This window comes from Notolabrus celidotus, chromosome 21 (assembly GCF_009762535.1).
Source record: "Notolabrus celidotus isolate fNotCel1 chromosome 21, fNotCel1.pri, whole genome shotgun sequence".
NCBI classification, from domain to species: domain Eukaryota; kingdom Metazoa; phylum Chordata; class Actinopteri; order Labriformes; family Labridae; genus Notolabrus; species Notolabrus celidotus.
Window position 1 is genome coordinate 15,023,836 of NC_048292.1, and position 8,241 is coordinate 15,032,076.

Below are 8,241 nucleotides of genomic sequence, written 5' to 3' on the forward strand. Positions count from 1 at the left end.
TGGGTTGCATACTGCCATAATCAGGGTGAAGTTTCTGTGCAAACCTTCTTTTTACAGTGAAACTGAGACACACCGCAAACAGATGAACAGGTGCTCCCCTGGGGGATGCGATTCTTGTGTGATTAAAGCACAAATGTTGTGTTAGCCAAAACGGCTTACTCTCCAGAGGTCAGGCCAGCGTGAAGCCTTTATTCAAGAGTCATCTGTTTGTTTGCAGGTTTGTAGCATAGACTGTATAAATAGTATCAATAGTATCTATAGTATCTGTGACGTCACCCATCTGTTCCTGAGAGCTGCTTTGAAGCCAATCATCGGCGACAGCCATATTGGAAATGCGGAACTCAATCAGGCACAGTGTGACGTAAAGAGGCAGAGTTTGAGCCTCCTAGCCAACGGCTATGTGTTCCCATCCGGGAGTCAAGTCAGTCATGTCCTTATTTGGGCAAAAACTCATAATCTTAATATCTTCTGAACCGTTGCACCCCCGCACAGTGTGTCACGATAGAGAAATTAGCTACGTAGACCCAAGCCGTTTTTTGAACCAGGCTGTAAACATGTTTATTAATGCAGCAAAGATCGTCTTTTTTTAATTAGTGTGTATGTGGTTTCCGGTGTTTCTGCAGCCAGCCTCAAGCAGATTCTCTATGAACTGCAGTTTATAACACTTCTGCATGGGCTTCATATTTTGAGACCGGAGGTTGCCGCTTGGTTTGTAGTCCTTTCTTTGGACAGCATTAGCAAGCTAGCAAAGGACTCCCAACTTGTACTTACAAAATTTTTGATGTTTACAAAATATCCATCACTCCTACTTGAGAGGATGCCAGCCACCTATGTTAGCTGTAATCTCCTATAGATGTGTCGCAATTCTGGAGCTGTATCCTTCAAAAGGCGCATTTGAGGACCAATTGCAACATCGCTGTTGTTACAGGGTGTGTTGAAGGCATAGACTATATGAAATATGTACGTAGTATCTGTGACGTCACCCATCTGTTTCTGAAGACATATTGCTGCTGTCAAGTGATTGTGATGTAAAGGGGCGGGCTTTGAGCCTCCTAGTCAACAGCTACAGTGTTCCCGCCTGTCAATCAAGTCAGCTGTGCCTCTCATTGGAAGGCTCATAATCTCAATATCTTTGAAATTGCTGCGTTAGAAAAAATTTCACACCCCGTACTGTGTGTGCCGATCGAGAAATGAGCTATCCAGACTACACTCGTCTTTTGTACCAGGCTGTAAACAGGTTTAATTCTGCTGTAATGATCGGCTCTTGAATTGGTGTGTATGTGGTTTCCGGTACTTCCAGAGCCAGCCTCAAGCAGATCTTTGATGAACTGCAATTTTTAGCACTTCCGCATTGGACTCATATTTTTAGACCGGAGGTTGCCGCTTGGTTTTAACTCAATGTAACAGTGAGTAATCCAAACGTTAAAAAAAGAAAGACACCTTGAAAATGTAAATTTGATTTACTGGACACTGGCTACATTAGCTAGCTACTTGTTGCTATGTTACAAAAATATAAAGGGACAAAACGGATTGTGAAGTAAACAGGAAATTATATGTAGAACAGTCTCATTTCAGTTTGGCCTGAAAATGAGACTGGTTGTTGCCCCTGAATTTGGATACAGCTGACCACACTACCAACAAGCTAACACCAAATCTTACCAGAAAAATTTTTTCTGTTATTGCCTAATCATTTTATTTTGAACACAGGTTTGAAAAGACTCCAGTTTGGGCTTTTGATCTGCTCTTCCTCGCTTGCTTCAAGATGTTTTGCATAATATTCATACTGTTATCACACAGGCATGTCCACAGGCTGAAAATGTTGGATCCTATTGATTACTGTGGTTTTCGGAGCCTTTTCTGTTCCTTTTGTCTCGTTGCAAAGGGAGAAAAATGAATGTCAGCTCATCTTTACAGACATGGTGTGACATGAAAAGAATCTCCATGACAACTTAAAATGGCCTAATTTGCAGTAAAATGTGGTTTATTCATGCGACAAATGTTTTACAGTTCTCTTGTAGAAGAGGCATAACATCGTGTCCATTAAAAATATCTCTGCTTATTTAAAATTCTGCTGCTGTGGACTTTCTGATAATGGAGGAGTATTCAAATCAGACCAGGTCACATTACTTAACAAGCTTTCATAATGAAGTGTAGAGCTGGAAGAGACAAATCTTGTTTACCCAGGAATGGTGCCTTATCTACTGGTGGACATTATTTCTCTGAAACACTCTCTTGTAAAACTGTATTCTTTAAAAAACTTCCAAGGACCATGAGAGCTTTAGCAGCTCGTATTTATGCTCTCTCTCTCTCTCTCGTGCAGTCCTTTTTTTTAAACTCCGGGATAAAGTGTGCTCCTGCTGCAGTGGTGTTCTACCGTCCCTCCTTTCAGGGGACACTTGCTGACACAGCAGAAACAGCGGCATGCAAGAAGCCCATCGAAAGGTGAGCCTCAGCTTGCATCAAAGAATCAAAGAGTTTAGGGCTGGATAAAGAGATAAGCATCAGAAAGCTTTGCAGATAAGAAGAGAAAAAAGGAGTGTTTAAAGGTTTAGGGGAGCTTTATTTTCCCGGTGTGTGTGTGTGTGTGTGTGTGTGTGTGTGTGTGTGTGTGTGTGTGTGTGTGTGTGTGTGTGTGTGTGTGTAAGAGAAGTCTCTCTTTAAAAGGAGGGCACAAGGGAGTGTGAATGAAGGTCTCCAGAACTTACCGCTTTAATGCAAACAGTCTTGAGATCTTTCGGGCGCATACGCCAGTTTTTTAGCTGTCAATGCATTTCAGCAATTGCCATATGCAGCTTACAGAACTAAGTAAATATGAGTAAAAGCAGAAGCCTCGGGGAGATGAATCGTCCATACTTCCTTTTTTTGTGGCAGCCTTATTTTAAAAATTGCCCACAGCTGACTGGAAGAAAGCGAGTGCAGCTGGTGTCTGATGTGACTTTTGTTGAACAGCAGGCAGGTATAGCTTCTGCGCCTGAATTGGGAAGATGGCTGAAATCGTCCCCAAACATCTGCCTGGGGATTTTATGCACTGGGTATTACACATTTGTGGGCCAGGTTTTATGAGTGTAACTGCAGCTCTCGGGGTATCATTACCGATTATGTTGACAAAAGTGATGCTCTTCCATCCTGTATCATTTTTTTCCATCACTATAAAGACTTAGGTACATGAATTTACGAATATAGAGATCCAGAGCTTTAATTGGATAACAGCATGAGTCAAAAGCACAGATGTTTATAGTTGCTTTCATTATCGTTAGTCTAGCTCAGGTGAAAATGATTGCTCAAAGATTTTATCTATAGTTATATTGAGCACTGCAGGAGTCCCATTTGTAGACAGAGCTGTCAATGAATCATCTTTTTAAAAGTATATTACAAATTATAACTAAATTTCTCAGAAAAATGAACACTTAAATCAGCTTTACTGTCTGTCAACAATTGTTGCGTCCATTTTTAGAAGATTTTGGAGAAGACCTGCAGAAATTTAAGTACCCATTAACGTGGGATTTTTTTTTCAGTATAGCTCTGACTCTCAAAAACACTCCCTGCTAACACCATATTACTGTTTTCATTAATTGTACACTTATTAACGTATCTATTGGAAGACATAAAACATCCAACATGGCAGCAATGGGAAGTTAGCAATTAATCGAGTATCAATTCATTGATTGTTGAGAACTTACTCGAACTTGCATTATTGTTTTTCAATTTTCTATTATGGCGAACAAACATCACATAGTCTCATATTATATTCAGTTGTTAGGGACGTTTTACGTTTAAAGCATGTTTCAATGTGAATCAGCTGTCTGAAGGTGTTTTATACAGCGGAGATGCTCAGCCGGGGGCTCAGGTTTCCACCAAGCGGCAACCTCCGGTCTCAAACTATGAAGCCCACGTGGAAGTGTTATAAACTGCAATTCATCAGGAATCCACTTGAGGCTGGCTGCAGAAACACCGGAAACCACATACACACCAATTCAAAAAAGACGATCTTTGCAGCATTAATAAACATGTTTACAGCCTGGTTCAAAAAACAGCTTAGCTCTACGTAGCTAAATTCTCTATCGGCACACACTGTACAGGGGGTGAATTTTTTTGTAACGCGACGGCTCAGAAGATATTAAGATTACGAGTTTTTGCCCAAATAAGGACATGACTGACTTGACTCATGGACGGTAACACATAGCTGTCGGCTAGGTCTCTCAAACCCCGCCTCTTTACGTCACACTATGACTGGTTGAGTTCCGCATTTCCAATATGACTGCCGCCGCCGATTGGCTTCAAAACAGCGCTCAAGAACAGATGGGTGACTTCACAGATACTATGCCCATTATTTTTACAGTCTATGGTCTCCACAAGTTTTTTTTTTCAGGGGGGGATACAAAACTAAGTCGCCAACAATGATTGGACACAAAGGTGGAGAACTTAACACAGGACTTTCCCCAACTTTGGATATGAAGCCAACAGACCGTCTGAACATGTTTTCTGCAGCTGGACTGATTATGGCACGGTTGCACGCCCGAATTTCCCAATAACTACGAGTAGACGGAAAACTAGACACTGAGTCTGAAATATGTTTCTGTTCAGTTCTCTTGTTACAATAAATCCACATGTTGTAGTCTGAGCCTTCATATCGTCTGTCCACAGAGATTATTTTTATGAGCCTGCTCCACACTTGATATTCAGCATATTAACTTTTTATACACATTTAGATGATTCGCAGTTGTTCAATACATTGGGTTGCTGTAGAAAATATGATTTAGGGAAAAAAGGCATTTGGTATCATTTTTGTCATAGGAAACATCAACGTTTTTTTTTTTTAAATGACTGATCGGTAATTCATCATTAATGTTTCCAAAGATCGATCACAGAGAATACTTACAATTTGCATCCCTAATCTGACCTGCATCTGTTAGTAGCTCAGTAAAACATGTGGAGTCTATGTGAAGAATTAAAAATAGTCCACCTTGCACTTTCACCTGTTTCACAGACATGTTTGATTCTTGAATCAACGTTGCAAAAAAACTCTTCGCCTTTTCCACTCTCTCCACTGCATGCAAATTGCGTAACCTGCTGATTTGATCATCCTCCCTCCTCGTCTCTGCACCGAGGCACTGTCTGGACTTCTACATCTCATGTCAGGTTTATGTTTGTGACCCCCCACTGACAAACTAATGGGTGAGCCGTTGCCTCTCTGCCTGAGCTGATGTGCTGTCTTGAAAGGAGCTACATGGTGGACTAAGCCTGCAGGTCGGTGAAATAAAGATAATGGCCATTATCTCCTCACCACTTGCAGTAATTGCCAGATGTCCAGTGACCCCCCTGACAGGTGTGCTCTGCCTCCCCTATCCCCTGCCGTGGAGAGGATGAGCTGTGCTCTACATAGACTCCTTTTGTCAATTGAAAGACATCAATCAGCAACTTTCTGGCCTTGCAGCAGTCTTGCGGTTTAATTTGAAGAGCTCAAAATAGAGTGTTTAAAATGAGGCGGCTCCTATTTATATGCAGACTGTGTGCTCTTTTTGAAGCCTCAGTACAGTGACAGTACAGAGCTAGAAGGGCTATCAGCGACAGTGAGCAGAACCCCATCCCCATCGCCCTGCTGTGAGTGTGCGGAGGATGTGCCTCCTCCAAATGGAAAAATGAATCATTCCAATAGGAGGAGCTTAATTTAAGTGTTTCAAAGCTAATTCTTCTTTTGTTCTTTAAAGGGATGCAATTGAAACGGTATCAAATGCTGTTGCTAGCAGACACCGGTTGTGGTCCACGGATTGGGTGGAGAAGGAGAAGAAAGTGATGTGTGCCAGAACTGACTTCAGACCGGAGTTAAGGAGCAACAGAGAGATTTGATTGATGCTCGGAACGTATGTGAAACAGGCCTGTTGAAAATATGCATAATAATAAAAAATAATGAGGACAAAGAGACGATTCAAACACCTCGGCGGCAGTTTACTGTGTCGTCTCGTAAACACTACTCTACCTTTTTGGAATTTGAACTTCTGCAACCCAGACAAGCATCACTTCCCTTGATGCACCACCTGCCAATAAATCCTTCATACGCAGCAATCAAAGAAGCATGAATTATTCAGTGTTGCCAAACAACTCACACATAATCATTTAATGAGTTTCTCCCCTATCTTTTTGCACCGATATGCTCAGGTGGAACAACTTCCTGTCTGGAAAACTTGCCCAGTTTGTCTTTGAAGATATACGCATCACCTATCAGACTCAAGATGGCTCCGTGTTTTCATTTTAATGAAATACAAACAGAGATTAATGGAATTATGAGATTAGTAGAATCTCTTAAACTGTAAACATGTGAGACAATTAGTTTGTTAGAAAGCCGCTACACAGTCTGTCTAAACATCAGCCGACCAGTGAGTGTGTTCTTGTTTTGTCTGCCGGAGCACATCTCATTTGTCACGCACCGACTGGTTCCGACTCTGGGAGAAAACAGCAGAAACACACTTATCTTTTGTGCTCGATATATCATAACCAAACAAAAACATGACAAGATTTTTCTGCGGCGTGATTTAGCTGTTGGTGTGGTTAGAAAAAAATTGAAAGAAGCAAACAGAAGCCAGGCAGAGTCTTTTAGCCTCAGAGGGTAATGGGGAGAAAGATTTGCTAGTTAAAACATAAATATGCTGAATTCATTGGGAAGATACGGAGCATTGTTTTGCTTTTCAACCCAAGAAACATCATTAGAAAAACATAATCTATTGAATGAGTACACTTTAAGTCACAGTGTGGAGAAATGGGAATATTTAGCAGTCACATTCTGGTGTTGTATCTGTCTTTGAGTCCCTGTTTTATTTTGTAGATCTTACCTTGTGTGTCATGTATTGCTTTACTTCCTGTTTGTATTAATTACGAGTTACACTTTTGTCTTCCTTGTGTTAATTATCAGTGATTCATGTCTTGTTTTATATCATCATTTGTTACCTTTGTATTCTTGTGGTCCTTGTGTTTCTAGCATTTTATTTTGTAATTTTGCCTTGTGTTTTCTGTCTTTCCTTTGAGTGTCCTTGGGTTTCCTTCCTTGATCAATACCCTTGTATCTCTGTTTTTCCTGTGGTCTTGTTCTTGAGTTAACTTTTCAGTGTTCCTTGGGTAACACTTTACAATAATGGTACACGTTTTTAACACGTAGTCATTACCTGAACTCATAGTGACTTGATTATTAATTCATGATGAGTAACAGGAACTAATCGTGCATCCTACATGAATTCAAACAGAAGTTCATCATGATGTTACAGTTTCTTGTGTTATTTTGTAGTAGAATCTCCCTGTGTGTAGAATCTAGTTTTACTTCCTGTGTTTTCCATCCCTGTGATTATGTGTCCTTTCTTAATTGTCAACACCTGGGCCTCGTTGTTTACACCTGTGTCTCGTTAGTCGTTACCTCCCTTCTGTGTCAGATCATCGTTATCTATTCCTAGTGTCCTAATTACTTTCTGTGTGACTTATGTTTCGTATGGACAGTTTATCATTAAGTTTTCTTTATTTTGGCTTTTGTTAATTACATTTTTATTATTCTGCACACATGTCCTCCTCCTTGTTTGTTACCCATTGTGGCAGACTCACTAACTATGACACAATTTGTTACCTAAGTTTTCTTCACCACGTTACCACTTGACAGGGTGTTGTTTGCTGTGGTCATAGCATAAATACAACATACAACTATATAGAAGCATATTCCAGTCCCTCCAGGATTTCGCAGGTTTTTCTTGTGATTGTTGCGGCCCAAAAAGCCTTATTTTGTGACAGCTTTTTGAAAAAATTGCAATGAAAGTTTTCCTTTTTTCCCCAATTAAATCTCAGGGCCAAGTAAATATGCTAAATTATTGGCAGTTGTTTTTAGTGTCGTTGGTTGCCTTACTAAAAAATGCTTGAGATTTCAACTATTTTTACTAAATATTCTACATTTGCGCACAGGTACCATCACAGAGTGTCTCCATCTTAATCTTCCAGACTTTGTGAAATACTGCACTGGCATATAGTTAAACATTTAAAAACAATATTATTAAACTTAAAACTGAGTAGTAAACATGACCCTTTCCTAAAATAAACAAAAGATTCTGTTTTCAACAGATGCACTATTTTCAAATAAAAAATGTTTTCATTGTTTGTATTTATATTTCCCCCCTACTTTGTAAACACTGTTGTACTAGAAAAAAATACATTTTAAAAAAGTACAACTATAGCTTATTAATACTAAAAGGGTAGTTGAGTATTTATAAA

The 8,241-nt window shown here is 40.0% G+C and overlaps 1 long non-coding RNA gene across 2 annotated transcripts; it reads left to right on the forward strand.

The window, feature by feature from the left end:
* The first annotated feature begins 2,346 nt into the window (after positions 1-2,346).
* Positions 2,347-5,934, forward strand: LOC117804796. 2 transcript variants are annotated; one of them, XR_004629253.1, is made up of 2 exons: positions 2,347-2,442; positions 5,709-5,934. It is a non-coding gene; the product is annotated as an uncharacterized LOC117804796 (long non-coding RNA). The 2 variants fall into 2 exon arrangements; XR_004629254.1 differs by lacking the exon at positions 2,347-2,442 and adding an exon at positions 5,123-5,247.
* Positions 5,935-8,241: the final 2,307 nt, after the last annotated feature.